We start from the raw sequence: 14,615 nt of genomic DNA, 5'->3' as shown, positions 1-14,615 counted from the left end.
TCTTAACGTGTACTGTATACCAAGTAACCTTAATTTTATGTTATTTATCATTAGCCTTTATGGGCTACCCACTGAGGTCTAGGGTAAGTGGGTGAGGCCATCAGGTTCCTCACCCCTGCAATCCCCTTAGGTGGAGCCAGACCTCGACTAAGGGTCTTCGCCAAATGCTTTGGTGGACGCAAAAGCGAGATGGGATTTTCCCCTGCTTCTGGTCCCTAATCCTTGCAGGACCTTCTGAGAGTTGGGGAATCATTTTTTTTAAGGAGGTGGCCTGTGATAGACATTTTATTACATGGAGTGAAGAAAGTCATGTTCCAGGGCTTCCAGACTCTGTAGATGGGGTACTGGCTTAGCTATCATCCAAGTTATGCTTGAAGGTCTATAAAAAAAAGGTTGAGCATTGACTTATAGGATAGTTATTATACATCTGGTGGTATAAAAGGCTCAGCTTTCTTTTCCTTTTAGAAATAGAATTGATTTGCATAACTTTTTCCCAGAAATCCAGAGGAGCATTGCCTGGTCAATATATAACTCCTCACACCTACTAGGTACTATCCATGAGGAGAAATAGTACTTCCCCGAATCCAGTCTGTAATGTTCTTTGCTTTGAGGACCTAGTATCTCATGTCCAGAAGTTTAAAGTTCTTCTCTGTGATACCTACTTGCTTGCTCGCTGGTGTCAGGACACTCCATTAACTGAGCCAAGAAAATAAAAGTCAAACTGACTGTTATGTGACTCCAGTGGTGATGCCAAAAGTGTTTGGCAGTCCCAACATTGACTATTCACTCACTGACAGCTACAAACCAACTGCGTCCTGTAGCAATACCACTGTAGTTATTGGTTTCAGCTTTCAAACATGACATGACATTTTACCTTCTTGGCTATCTTGAATATTTTCTAGGCTCCGATTTAGCTTATTCTTAGGAATTCATTGTGTAAAATATTAACTGTATAGTTTGCAGTCAGTATGGAATTTTTTTATTATTTTTTGGGGGTCAGTGTGTTTTTTTGAATGCATTTTCCCTCAGACTTCTGTGTAGGGCTGAAAAAATATATGTAAAAACATGTTATGTGTATGAATGAAAAAAGCCACCCAAAAGTTGATTGTAAAATAAAGCCAAAAATGCCACAAAAAACAATGTGTGAATGAAGCCTAAAACAGTTTTTAATGAAAAAATACATATGTTGATTGAATTCTTCATTTTCTATTGGTAGCGGAAGGGGGGGGGGGGGTTGGGAGCTGTATACTATACTTCTACATGAGAAATGCTCCTGTGAGGCTTCCCAGAGAGTCCAAGGGTGGACTTTTACTAAGTGTAACAGCACCCTGCACTCCAAAGACAGTTCATGGGGCTCCAAGTGCTGGACCTCCAGGAGCAACCTGACAGCGGAGAAGAAAGACTGTTCCTGTATTTTGCAGAAAGCTCTGATCTATATGTTGACACATGGACAATGATTTGCTATTTTATTTTGGCATTGAATAGCAGTATTCTGTAGGCCAGGGATCAGAAACCTTCGACATTCCAGCTGCTCCGAAAGAACAACACCCAGAATGCGCACTTACCGTACTCAACTGTTCTTGAAACTCCCATAGAAGTTAAAGGAGGATTGTGCAAGAAAATGTGTTACAGATGTTAACATAGCCTTATGGGGGCGCAATAGTATCTGGATTCTATAAGGCGGTATTATCTCTGGGACTGGGACAAGCTGCTCCATTTATTTTAGGGGTTCCTTTGGTGTACAAGACTCCTGTTCTCGTGGTGGTGGTTCCAGTGATCGGACTCACACTGATTTCATAGTTAACTTGATAGAATCAGAATATCCCTTTAACTGCATTTTAAAGATGTTTTCTCATACTGTCTGTAGGACATGCCATCAGTTTATGGTCTGACTTCTTGGACCTCCAATCCTGAGTATGCAGGGTCCACAGTATTGGTGAAGCGCTGTGTCCCCTTCACTGTTTGTTCCCTGCCCAGCCGTACCCCTGCCATTCAAGTGAAGCCAAGTGGCTTAAGAGCAGAGGTCGGACCACCACCGATCATAAAGGGATGGCATATCCTAGCATCACTTTATAAGATGGGTATACCCCTTTAAGCATAGAATAAAAGAACACTAGACAGTGAAGAGGAAAATGTCTTGCCAAACACCAGGAAAAAGTACTAGATATTTTTGGGGTCAGATGAATGTCACTTGTCCGGCTGCACCAGGAAGGAGAATGTCGGGCGGTAGGTTTGTAGAAAGTAACTGAGGAACTGCGTTGGGCAGGGCTCCTTCTGGTTCAAGGTGTGCCCTGTGGTTGGAGAATTGTTCAGAGATATGTGGTAAATGTGTTGCATGTAACACGGTCAGATCCAGCGCTGATAATCTGACACTAAGTCACTGTCTAGAGTCATTGACAGCTTTCTTGCAGGTGGCCAGGAGGAGTACCGAACCCAGCGTGTTTATTCTTCTGACTTCATTCCAGCCAAGGTATCTCACCCTCCGCAATGAACCCTTTCATCGTATCATACCATACCTCACCCACAGCGTGACTTAGATTGTACCTTACTGTAGAGCAAAAGACACAGATTGCACATCCACAAGCCATGGATAAACGAATTCTCATTGTGTCTGCAAAATGGATGTCCCATCTTTGTCTGTGCCAAGACCTTGACCCCTTGTCCTGGGATTGGCCCAGATGTATCTGCTTTTTACAAAGTTGGGTGACAAGCAATATGGCTGCCGTGACAGGGGTTGTCATACAGCTTTCCCAGAACCCTAAATGGAAAATCGGCTTATTTCTCCATTAACCACTGTAAGGGTATATTCACACCTTGTGGTTGAGGTGTGGTTGTGATCTGGTTTTGCCATGTGGTTTTAGACTGGGCAGCAAATCACAGTAGATATACCCTGTGTAATGGATCTCCTGGCGCCCCGACTGGGTACGTCCGTTGAGAGATGCTCCTAGTGCTTCCCAAGGGCTCCAAGCACTCCCCTTGACATTGTAACCACCGCAAACCCCACAAACCGCCACAGCTTGGTTTGGGGTTTCGCCATACTCCACCCACCCTGGACCCAAGGCCGGGCTCCAGCTTCCAGTGGGTAAACCTCTCCTTAGTCCAAAGAGCGAAACAGGAACAGCTCTTACAAGAGCTAGGGATTATACTCTGGAGAGTATAATGAATATAGCAATCCCCAGAGTGTAGTTCTCCAATCCAACAAACATGAGCCCAGACTTCATGAAGGGTAGAACAGGACACTTTAATGAGGCTACATGCGAGCCTTTTATGCAGGTTTTCCAGCAAGGGACATTCCCCATGGGGACCTTGTGGAAGACTGAGACAGTTTTTACATAAACCAATCACATGCAGAAAACACACACATGTGATACAATTAATCAACACAATGGGATACCGTAATCACTCACAGGCAGAAACTAGCCATTTTTCCCTTTGTAGAATACTGAGACGGGGAGGGGGGGTCTCCATAGTTCTGGGTCCATAGTCCATAGGAAGAATGCTAGCCCTCAGGCCTCTCCAGCAGCCCCAATGACGGTTCAGTCTGTAGCTGGCCAGTTAAGACCTGTTCTAGGTTGCTAATATAGCTTATATGTTTATACCGCTAAGCCAATAACCTTAATACAGTTCCTATGTTTGTGTGTTATAGACAAAAGCAGAGTTATTTACAGTGACTTCATGTTTGGATGTCATAAAACTGTTATATATTGTGTTCACAGAAGCAGAAAAGATAATATGCCTTTATATAAGGTAAGCTCAATGACACAGCAGAAACAGAAAGAATAGAGTTAAACTGTTGTTGCTGGACAGGAGTCTTGACCAATCACAGCCAGCCTCACACACAGCAAGAGTTTTGAACAATCACAGCCAGCCTCACACTCAGCCTGTATGGGAAATTCCCCTAGCAGGAGCTGCTACAATCATTACACCAGAGGAGAGAAGCTGAACAGACATTCACTCCACTAAGAGCCGTGTTTTATGGAAGCAGAGAGGCCAAAATAGGTATTTAAAACAGTCATATAATGTTCCTACTGTTAATATAGTGATTAGAACTGTATACTGAACCAGTTATATGTGTGTTTACTTACAGTTCCACCAAACTATAAAGTTCACATACAAATTCAAATTCCATCTTGCAATACAAATTGCATACAACCATACCAGATCATACTCAACCAATCTGCAAATAGTTACTGCTAACTGCATATTGCAAATTGCGACCAAATTCAACAAGTAGAGCTATTAGTTAGACCTCAGATATACCTCTCAGAGAGATCATAAAGTGCTTAAATAACTTAAAGTGAGAGTACAGATACTGAAGAGAGAAATATATCCACCATTTTATTTTGAATGACAAGATTGAACCGTTGAATCACCATCTTATGCATACCGCCATTTTATAAATCTTTATGCAACACGTGTTTTGTACACGGACTGTCTGCTGCGGAGGCTGCAGTGTTATATGAAGAAAAGTTGACGTTAATAAAGAAGTTATTTCAAGCATTTGGTGTGCTCTTTAAATCTACTGTTTCCATAGAACATAGCTAGAGGAATTACAGAGTAACAGACCGTCTGGGTAAACTAAAAGTCAGAGAAATTAGAATTCTTCTAATGCCACAGCGCAAAAGGCACTTCATAGTGCTGCGCCTGCCACACAGTCCATCACACCCTGTCTCAGGGTGGGATATATTAGGGGCTGTGATGTGGCCATGGGACATGAACGGTGACTTCCTAGATAAGGTAAATGGGAAGTGTAAGGATCTGGGCAGCCTCCACGAGGATGACTGGGTCAGCGCTTCTCCAAAAATGCCAGGTTTGGTGGAGTGTTCCCAGTAGTCAGTGGTTAGTACAAATACAGTGGTCCTTCAAGTTACAAAATTAATAGATTCCAGGGCGACCATTGTAAGTTGAGTAATCGGTTCCAAAGCCCCAAAATGTCACCCAAGATAAAAGAAAATGAAGATTTAAGACAAACATGCAGATAACTAAAACAGATAACATATGACATATGACAATCAGGAATAGCTTCTAACTAGCAACTAATACATCTATTTTACCAGAGCAGCGGTTGGATCCGAGTATGAGACATTGTATGTTGAGTCTGGTTTCGACTTACCATTGCCCAGAACAGACCATTGTATGTTGAAAATATTGTATCCTGAAGCCATTGTATCGTGAGGGAGCACTGTACAGAGACCGCTCCCATCATCTATTTATCCCCAGGACTGTGTCGAGGGGACATGCTCTGCGTCTGGAGGAAAGAAGGTTTGTACACAAACATAGAAGAGGATTCTTTACGGTAAGAGCAGTGAGACTATGGAACTCTCTGCCTGAGGAGGTGGTGATGGTGAGTACAATAAAGGAATTCAAGAGGGGCCTGGATGTATTTCTGGAGCGTAATAATATTACAGGCTATAGCTACTAGAGCGATATCGTTGATCCAGGGATTTATTCTGATTGCCTGATTGGAGTCGGGAAGGAATTTTTTATTCCCCTAAAGTGGGGAAAATTGGCTTCTACCTCACAGTTTTTTTTTTTGCCTTCCTCTGGATCAACTTGCAGGATGACAGGCCGAACTGGATGGACAAATGTCTCTTTTCAGTCTTACAAACTATGGGGGATATTCATCAAACCAGATATATCAAGTGGTCTAAGAATGTCGCACAATGTGCCAATTGCAACTTTTTTGCGACATTTAGAAGACAAGCCACTTTTTAATGTGGTCTATGCTTAAAGGGGTTGTCCGGGTTCAGAACCCGGACAACCCCAGGCAGGCTCCCCTTTTCCCTGCGCTGAATCGCGCAGGGCAAAGGCATTTTGTGGAGTTCCGGTGATAAACCAGGCTCTCCTTTGGGCTGCCAGGCGGAGGCCCTGTAAAACGGCTAGGGCAGCGCTAAAGCCTGCCCATCATAGTCGGTGATGTCACTGAACACATTGCTGGGCGGAAGCCTCCGCCCGGAAGTGTGGTATAGTAAATAAAAGAGCCATTGCAAGGGAGAGCATCAGAGCCTGAACTGCTCTGATGCTCAAGCCAGGGGGGCTGCCTGGGTGAAATTATGGGTATGTCCAGGTTCCGCTCTGAACCCCTTTAAGGCAGAAAAGTGAGATTAGACCTGAATTATGGCACATTGACTGTCTGCAACACTCGAAATGTCGCATAAGCCGCAACCTACACCTGACAGCCCCCTGGTATATTTTTTAGGACTAAGTCATACAACACAATGCAGTTGCACCAAATACATGAAAACCGTGCACCATTTCATAAATTTGGTACAACCACACAATGGAAAACCAGCCTTTAAAGTGCCATAAAAACAATCTCAAATAATGAATGACCCCCTATGTTACTCTGTTACCTGCCAAAAGTGGTCCAACTGTTGGACCAGTAACATCAAGAGCAAGCACATCTGGTTTGATCCCACAAAAGAGGTTCCATTGTCATATAGTTTTCCAAAACTCCTGAAAGACAAATCTAGTAATACATTCCTCACTCCTTCGTAGTGGCATTTTTTTTTTTATATATACAGGAGTCTAAAATATTACCAGGAAGAGTAAAAGGACTCACCTGCCACCAGCACTACAGTCCCAGCACCGAGCTCCCTTCTCCTCCTCTTTCAGTCGCCACTGGATAAAGGTGTGACGGGCCATCACATGCATGTCACCACTCCAAGCTTAGAAGACTCAGCAGTCACGTTGTGCAAACATCACCATCGAGGGCGCCAATTGCCTGGCAGCAGTGATGTGAGTGTGGATGGCACGCCACACTTCCTTGTGGGGAGCGGAAGCGGAGGAGAAGGGAGATTGGCGCTGGAACCAGAGAGTTGGTGACAGACGAAGTAAGAAACACATTGATGAGCAGTGTGGTGTATCGCACATAGTGACTGGTAAATGCAGTTCCAGGGTCTCGCCCTCAGTCCCTATTGTTTTCTGTTAGGAAGTGGAAGCTGGATTGACATCATGCATTTCCGGCATTAGACTCCTACAACTTTTGCATCTGAATTGTATGGACCCTGTGCCTCCAAACTGTCTACAACTCAAATACACATGGGGCTAATTTATTAAGACTGGCATATAGATGCTGCGCGGACGTAAGATGAGCCAAAGTTACTAACAGGCATTATACTGACACATTGGGGTTTCCATGTGTTAAAAACTGAAAACTACGCCAGCCGTGAGCTGGCATACATTTCAGGTGTAATATTTACCAGTTTTTAGAAAAGTGCCAAGTGTGGTTTAAAGGGACACTGACAGGCCCAATAATCATATTTAGGTATATATATGACAGTACAGGTCTTCTAAAGTGTATTAAAATCATATAAGTATCCCCCCTGTCCACCTTATAAATACAGTAAACTGAAGTTTTATAACCTGGGTGAAGCGTCTTCCTTCTGCCCAAGGGGCGGCGTTTCATCTCCACTTGCGCCCAGCCGGCCGCCCCCAACTGCCGTTTTGAACGGCCGCCCAGCCCATCAATATTCACTTCGCTGGGCGGCTACTACTGTCCCCGACTGCACAAGATCCGGTGCATGCCCAATACCATCCTATGGGCATCGGCCTCTAGTATTAACCCATTCTGAGGTGTAAGAGAGCAGCGCTCTGAAGCGCTGCTCTGAACAGTGCCCGGCGCATGCGCATACCGAAGAGGCTGAAGCGGCCTCGAAGATGCTGACTGAACGCAGGCGCGATGTGATCCCGGCCAGTGAGGGTGCCGGGCGCTTGCGCTGAAGATGAGACGGAGGCCGATGCCCATAGGATTGTATTGGGCATGCGCCAGATCTTGTGCAGTCGGGGACAGTAGTAGCCGCCCAGCGAAGTGAATATTGATGAGCTGGGCGGCGCTTCAAAACGGCAGTTGGGGGCGGCTGGCTGGGCGCAAGTGGAGATGAAACGCCGCGCCTTGAGTAGAATGAAGACGCTTTACCCAGGTTATAAAACTTCAGTTTACTGTATTTATAAGGCGGACAGGTGGGATACTTATATGATTTTAATACACTTTAGAAGACCTGTACTGTCATATATATACCTAAATATGATTATTGGGCCTGTCAGTGTCCCTTTAAGGGTGGGTTCACACTAGCGTTATGGAGTCTGTTATGGCTTTCAGTTATAACGGAACACAACGGAATCCATAGGATGGAATGCAAAACGGAAGCCTTTAAGAGGCATTCCGTTTTGCTCCATCGTAATTGAAGTCTATGGGAAAACATAATGGATCTGTCTGGGTCCCATTATGCAAGACGGAAAAGAAAGTCCTGTCGACAGGACTTTGTTTTCCGTCTTGCATAACGGGAACCAGACGGATCCGTTTTGATTCCCATAGACTTCTAGAAGGACGTAGAGCAAACAGAATGCCTTTAAAAAGGATCCGTCCTTGCGTCTTATGGATTCCCTTATGTTCCGTTATAACCATGTTATAACGGAAAGCCATAACGGACTCCATAACGCTAGTGTGAACCCACCCTTAAAAGAGCAAAAGTCAAATTTTTTGTGCTAATGGGAGCTTAAATATCCTACAGTTTTCAAATCAGCACCTGCATCTGAATACTTTTGTAATTGCATGTAATTCAAAATTTTGCATAGCTACTGACTTATTCAATAAAATGTATCTCTATAGCGCCACCTGCTGTTTGTTTTTTCTTATTTCTTTGACCTGATCTCACTGAGATGGCAGCACATGCTCAGTTTTATCCTTTGGCTGCCTCCTGAGCTGTAGCAGAAAGGACACTCCCCTTGAGCTATCAGCTTAATATAAATCTAGCAGAGGAATGAATGTGGAAATCTCTGGATCCATGTGAGGTACAGGGCTGGTTCTAGTGGTGGTACTATATGATGGCTGGTTTCAATTTTTTACATTATTCATTGTATTACCCCCTTTAAGAAAAAAATTGGGATTTTTTTTAAACCAAAAGATTGGCGTATAAGCTTGTGATGTGCTGCTTGCTGGTGTCACAGCTAACAGGAGCTTGATGGACAAACTGGCATTGAAAATTTTTGAAGAGCCTCAGGAAGAGCCAAATATATTCCTATAGTAATATCCTGCAGCTGCAGAAGAGATAAATAGAAGTGGCATGCTTAGCAAAGTCATTGTGTATTACCACAAGTTTCCATAGCAATCCAGTCAGTCACCATTTAAATGCACATAATCATCAGTTGCTTGCATTTATTTTACTAATATATTTTTTGTAAATGTTTATTAGAAATTATTGATGAAGTATTGCAGTTTTAATATTGACCACTAGGGGTCAGCGCAGAAAAGAAAAAGATCACACTCCAGGAAAACCATTTCTTTTTACAGCCTGCTGTAAAACTGACTGCTAACGTTCCTATATGGTCACTGTTAGGTAGGGGGATAAAGAGGTTGTACAGGAGTAGAAATACATGGTTTTCGTATAAACCGCAATGTCAGACATGTTTTTTCTAACCCTGGACAACCCTTCTAAGTAGAGAATGGCAGGCTCTATCTATCAGATGACAAGCACAGCATAAGAACAATAAACCTCCTGTAAGGATCACGTCAACACACACACACACACACAGGAGGGAGGATAGTGACCACTGCGCTCCACCCTCACCCCTGGCCATTAGCCACACGAGTCCTGATGACAGGGGACAACTGGACGGCAGTCCCTAACTTAGGATATGTGCGGGAAGGACAAACAAGACAAATAACGAATAGTGAACGGACCGGGTCAAAACCAAGAGGGCAACGCAGCACAGAGGGATAAGCAAAGAATGGTCAGGAGAAGCCGGGGTCATAAATACCAGGAGAGTCGAGAAGTACCAAAGGAGTCCGCAAAGAATAGTCAGGTGGAAGTCGAGGTCAAAATACCAGGAGGGATGCGCAGTACAGGAGGAGCAGGCAAAGGATCGCCAGGGAACAGGATCAGGTAAGTATACAGCTATCCAACAAATCGCCAGGAACCTAAATTAAAAGGCAACCTGTGGCCGGCAGGCTGCCTGTTAAATACTAGTTAGCTGGGGTCATGTGATGTGGCCAGCGTCACATGACCCGCACCAGGAAGTACAGCTGAGCACCTAGTGCCCAGCTCCCTGCTCAGACCTCACCTGGTTGCTGGGGGAACTGGGGACGCCAGCCGCGGGGAGGAGACATGCGCGGCCGGTCCGTCCCGCCGACTATCACCAAGGAGACGAGACGCCGGCGGCACTGAGGAGAGCGAGCGCCCGGCGTCTCGTGACACCTCCCTATTTGGATGTGGCCCTCAGAGGCGTCATGGTGGTCATCAAATTCCTGTCATCGCAATACACAGAGTTAGGGTCCATTCACACATCCGTAGTGTATTGCGGATCCGCAATACACTCGGCCTGCACCCCCATAGAACTGCCTATTCTTGTCTGCAATTGCGGACAAGAATAGGACATGTTCTATTTTTTTCCAGAGCCGCGGACCGGAAGATCGGGGGTGCGCTCTGGAAATGCCCCATAGAGAATGAATGGGTCCGCAAATTGCAGAACGGATGCGGACCCATTATACGGACGTATGAATGGACCCTTACTCTTTATTATTCTGTATTACATGTTATATATGTTGCTCTTAGGCTTGGAATAACCACAGGTGCTATACCACAGATCATCTCAAGTGTTATATGGTAAATGGCCATATCCATAGGCCGTATTTACCTAATAGAGGCCAAAAGAGTGGGCCTCAGGACTTTGTTGGACCTGTGTACTTCAATATACAAGGTGCGCCATTTATATGGATACACCTTAATAAAATGGGAATGGTTGGTGATATTAACTTCCTGTTTGTGGCACATTAGTATATGTGAGGGGGGAAACTTTTCAAGATGGGTGGTGACCATGGCGGCCATTTTGAAGTCAGTGTATCCATATAAATGGCCCAACCTGTACTTTGAGGTATGGAATAGGGCAGAAGACTGGGCTACTATCCAGTAAAAAATGTATACTGTATGGTAAGTTTTTGTTATAATGAGAGTCTATAGGCAACAGATGCCACTGTATGCCTATACAGTGCCATCTGTCACAGGTATATGTCGGGAATGCTGTAGTACTGTGCAAAAGTTTTAGGCAGGGGTGGAGAAAATGCTGTAAAAAAATACGGAGGTTGGGTTTATCTCTGAATGGACGTTCTGGAATGTCCTTTCAGAGATTGCAGCTGCACAATAATCGTGCAGCTGCCGAGCGGGGGGCCCGCTGTCGGTGATAGCAGGGCACCCCAGAGATAAGGTGTCCCTGCCTTCTAGATCGCTGTATACACAGCGCTCAACGAGCCCTGTGTATAAAGCTGAGGAAGCGATCTGCTGCTTCCTGTCCCGACCTGGTGGTCATGTGACCGCCGGGGTCGGGAGAGTGCAGGAACGGTAAGGTCGCTCAGACCACAATGAGCCCTACACTGAGCTGTACAGCTCTGTATTCTGCTGTACAGCCCCTCTGGGGAGGGGGGGTATTTTCCCTGTAATGGGGGCTACTATGTCAGCCCCAGTTACAGGAGAAATCAATAGTAAAAAAAAAAAAAAAAAATGAAGTTAAATGTCCCCCAGAGGTCTTGTATGACCTTATGGGACACACAGTTTAAAATAAAAATAAATAAATAAAGTGTGTTGAAAAAAAATAAAGTTTCACATAAAAAAAATAAAAAAATTCCCCCCAAATCCGTTATTTAATAAAATTTTAAAGGTAGAAGAAAAAAAATAAAAGAGACAGATATTTGGCATCACCGCGTACGTTGCGTACGCGGTGATGCCAAATATCTGTCTCTTTTATTTTTTTTCTTCTACCTTTAAAATTTAATTAAATAACGGATTTGGGGGGAATTTTTTTTTTTTTTTTATGTGAAACTTTTTTTTTTTCAACGGCCGTCTCTAAAATAATATCACATGATCTACCCCATCAAGTGAACACCGTATAAAAAGAAATAAATAAACATTGCTCCAAAACAGATTTTTTTGTGAGCTCACCTCCCAAAAAACATAATGTTAATCAATCAAAAAGTCATACATGCCCAAAAATGGAAGCAATAAAAATGTCACCGCACCCCGCACGAAAAGACCATAGCCAGAAAAAAAAATTGCTTCTATGAGAATTGCTTTTTGTGCCAAACTTTGTGGCTATCTGCCTTTTTATGCTGTAGATAGGGTTCCCAGCCCCGTTATCATCAAAATCATAAATCACAGCAGTAGGTTTCTTTCATTCATTTCATTTGCAATGGATTTGCGGCAAAACGTTTTCGGCCGTGTCTGGCCTTCGTCAGGCACTATGAAAGTTACAATAGAGCATTTTCAGTAAAACTTTCATTTCAGATCAATTACTTCATTGATTCTCGGTACATATTCATGATATACATATATATAACAAACAATTGCCGTCCTTTGATTATGCAGTCGATTTCATATCAATTACAATGGTAATAAAAATTGCAACACAAAAACGTGATATTTTTTTCAAAAAATGCTCTTATTGTGTAAAATGTTAATAAATAGACATATTTGGTATTGCCGAGTCTGTAACAATTGGCTCTACAAAAATATCACATGATCTACCCCATCAAGTAAACGATGTAAAAAAAATTATGCCAAAACAGCTTTTTTGAGTCACTTCACAAAAAACATAATATCAATTAAAGCAATAAAAACGTCACCTTGTCCCGCAAAAAACAAGCCCTCACACAAGACTATAGCCAGAAAAAGGAAAAAAAACATATGGCTCTAAGAAAATGGCAACACAAAAACATGATTTTTTTTTTCTAAGAATGTTTTTATTGTGTAAAACATAAAAATAATAAAAAAAAGACATATTTGGTATTGTTACATCCGAGCAGAGCCTGCTCCATACGCGACAGATGCTGGCTGTGTAATACATCTGAAACCAATGATGGGGATCAAAGACAGACTCCAAACACAGTCATTGTACCCAAGTTATGACTCTTACAAGCCATGACAGAAAATTCCATGTTAGAAAATGTAGATGCCGCTCCTTCCCCTCTTACCCTCCAGGAGTACCATGCCGTGTACAGAGTGTTACTCCTGTCTTTCAGTGCGCTGTGGTGTCTCCCCTTCATGTGCACAAAAGGGGAATCTGGAAGGAAAATTGGCTGTTCTCCCGAACTTGCCACACTGCTGCTTCTGCTGCTTTTTTCCCTCCATGATGGCTGTCCGGCATCCTCTTTTAACAGGCCGCGCACCACCCACCATGTTTCCTTGGCCCCTCCCCTTCCCTGTCCAGTGTGCACGCCGTAAATAGGGCCTGCAAGAACACGCCACACTGGCGAACCAGGAGAGGATGCACCCCCCCTTCCCCACCGGAACTTCATCCAGCCACAGGTATGAAAGGAACGAGGTGGCCGTCAGGGATCCCCCCATGGCAAAAGGGGGCAAAAAAACGGACAGTGGCTCCTAGTGGAGTCTTACGCCACACCACTTGGAACCGAACCCGAGTTCGGGAAAAGGCTTTTAACAGTAGAAATGGATTTTTGAAGTTGTTACCATTCGCAAAGTAATAACTTTGGCTCATCGGAGACAATACATTCTAATACTGTACGGAGCTCACCACATACAGTATTCAAACAGTTTTGTTTCATCTGAAGTCGATTCGCTCATCCCTAGAAGACAGGCTTAAAATCTGCATTTACTTTGGTACAGCTCTGTCCTGGCTCACTGAGCAGAAATATTCTAATTTAAGTTTTTGCCTATGTCTATACCCTTTCCACTGAAACTGACATTCCAACGCTTGAGCCATTTCTGGCATCTTTCTCAACTTGTTATTATTTTTTTGGCAGCTGCCCCCCAAGCAGAACTAAATAGCACAGTGCAGCACAAAATACTGTCTCCTTCACCACAGTATTCAACAGTATCACCATCCTGAGGTATCACCGCCCCGGAAGATGGTGATACAGTTGAGTTTAGGAGGACAAAAAAATCGCATCCGCAAGCAAGTGCAGATGCAATGCCTTTTTCACGGATGGTTGCTAGGAGATGTTGTTTGTATACCTTCAGTTTTTTATCACGAGCTTGCACAACGCATTAAATCGCATTGCACCCACGCGATAAAAACTCAACTGAACGCGATCGCAGACAAAACTGAATGAACTTGCTTGCGAAATCGCACATTGTTCACTGAACGCATCTGGACCTAATCCGCTCAGGCTCGTCTGCAAGGGGCCTTAGGGAGTGGGGGGGGGGGGGGGGTGGAGCAATCAATTTTTGGGAGAACCTCTTTAACCTTTTTTTGGAAATACCCAAAGAAGTCGTTCGTCATGTTCTCGAGTATGCTATACCCCATATTTACTAACACTGCTGTTGGTAAATTCGGTAAATTGGGAATAATCAAGCCTGCCAAGGACTGCCCACTTATGGGCGAGACTTACACTCCTTTTCAGCCCTAAATAGACAAAATTTGTCAGGACTATCTCTGAAAATTAGGGACAGTCCTTGCAAATTCAAGACTGCTGGTAAACATGCACATCGTTGAAGCAGTCAGAGCTTTCTGAGACGGGTCTTGTTCACTATGCTAAATTTAGTTTTACAAGGCAATTCATTATTCAGGCCTTCCCTGTCATCCCAGCTAAATGCCACAATGAATTCTTTATATCTGAATGTAAGGGTACTTTCACACTAGAGTTTTTGTTTTCCGGTATTGAGTTC

The 14,615-nt window shown here is 43.8% G+C and overlaps 1 protein-coding gene across 1 annotated transcript in view; it reads right to left on the bottom strand.

The window, feature by feature from the left end:
- The window catches only part of LOC122940754 (monocarboxylate transporter 4-like), a 52,704-nt gene extending 46,038 nt beyond the window's left edge, over nt 1-6,666 (bottom strand). The window contains exon 1 of the mRNA XM_044297490.1: nt 6,563-6,666. The gene's annotated coding sequence lies outside the window, so the exon portion shown is untranslated. The remainder of the gene's footprint in view (nt 1-6,562) is intronic.
- Between the last annotated feature and the right edge of the window lie 7,949 nt (nt 6,667-14,615).

This window comes from Bufo gargarizans, chromosome 6 (assembly GCF_014858855.1).
Source record: "Bufo gargarizans isolate SCDJY-AF-19 chromosome 6, ASM1485885v1, whole genome shotgun sequence".
In the NCBI taxonomy this organism is placed as follows: Eukaryota; Metazoa; Chordata; class Amphibia; order Anura; family Bufonidae; genus Bufo; species Bufo gargarizans.
Note: the sequence above shows the minus strand (reverse complement) of the source record. Positions and strands in the feature narration are given on the sequence as shown.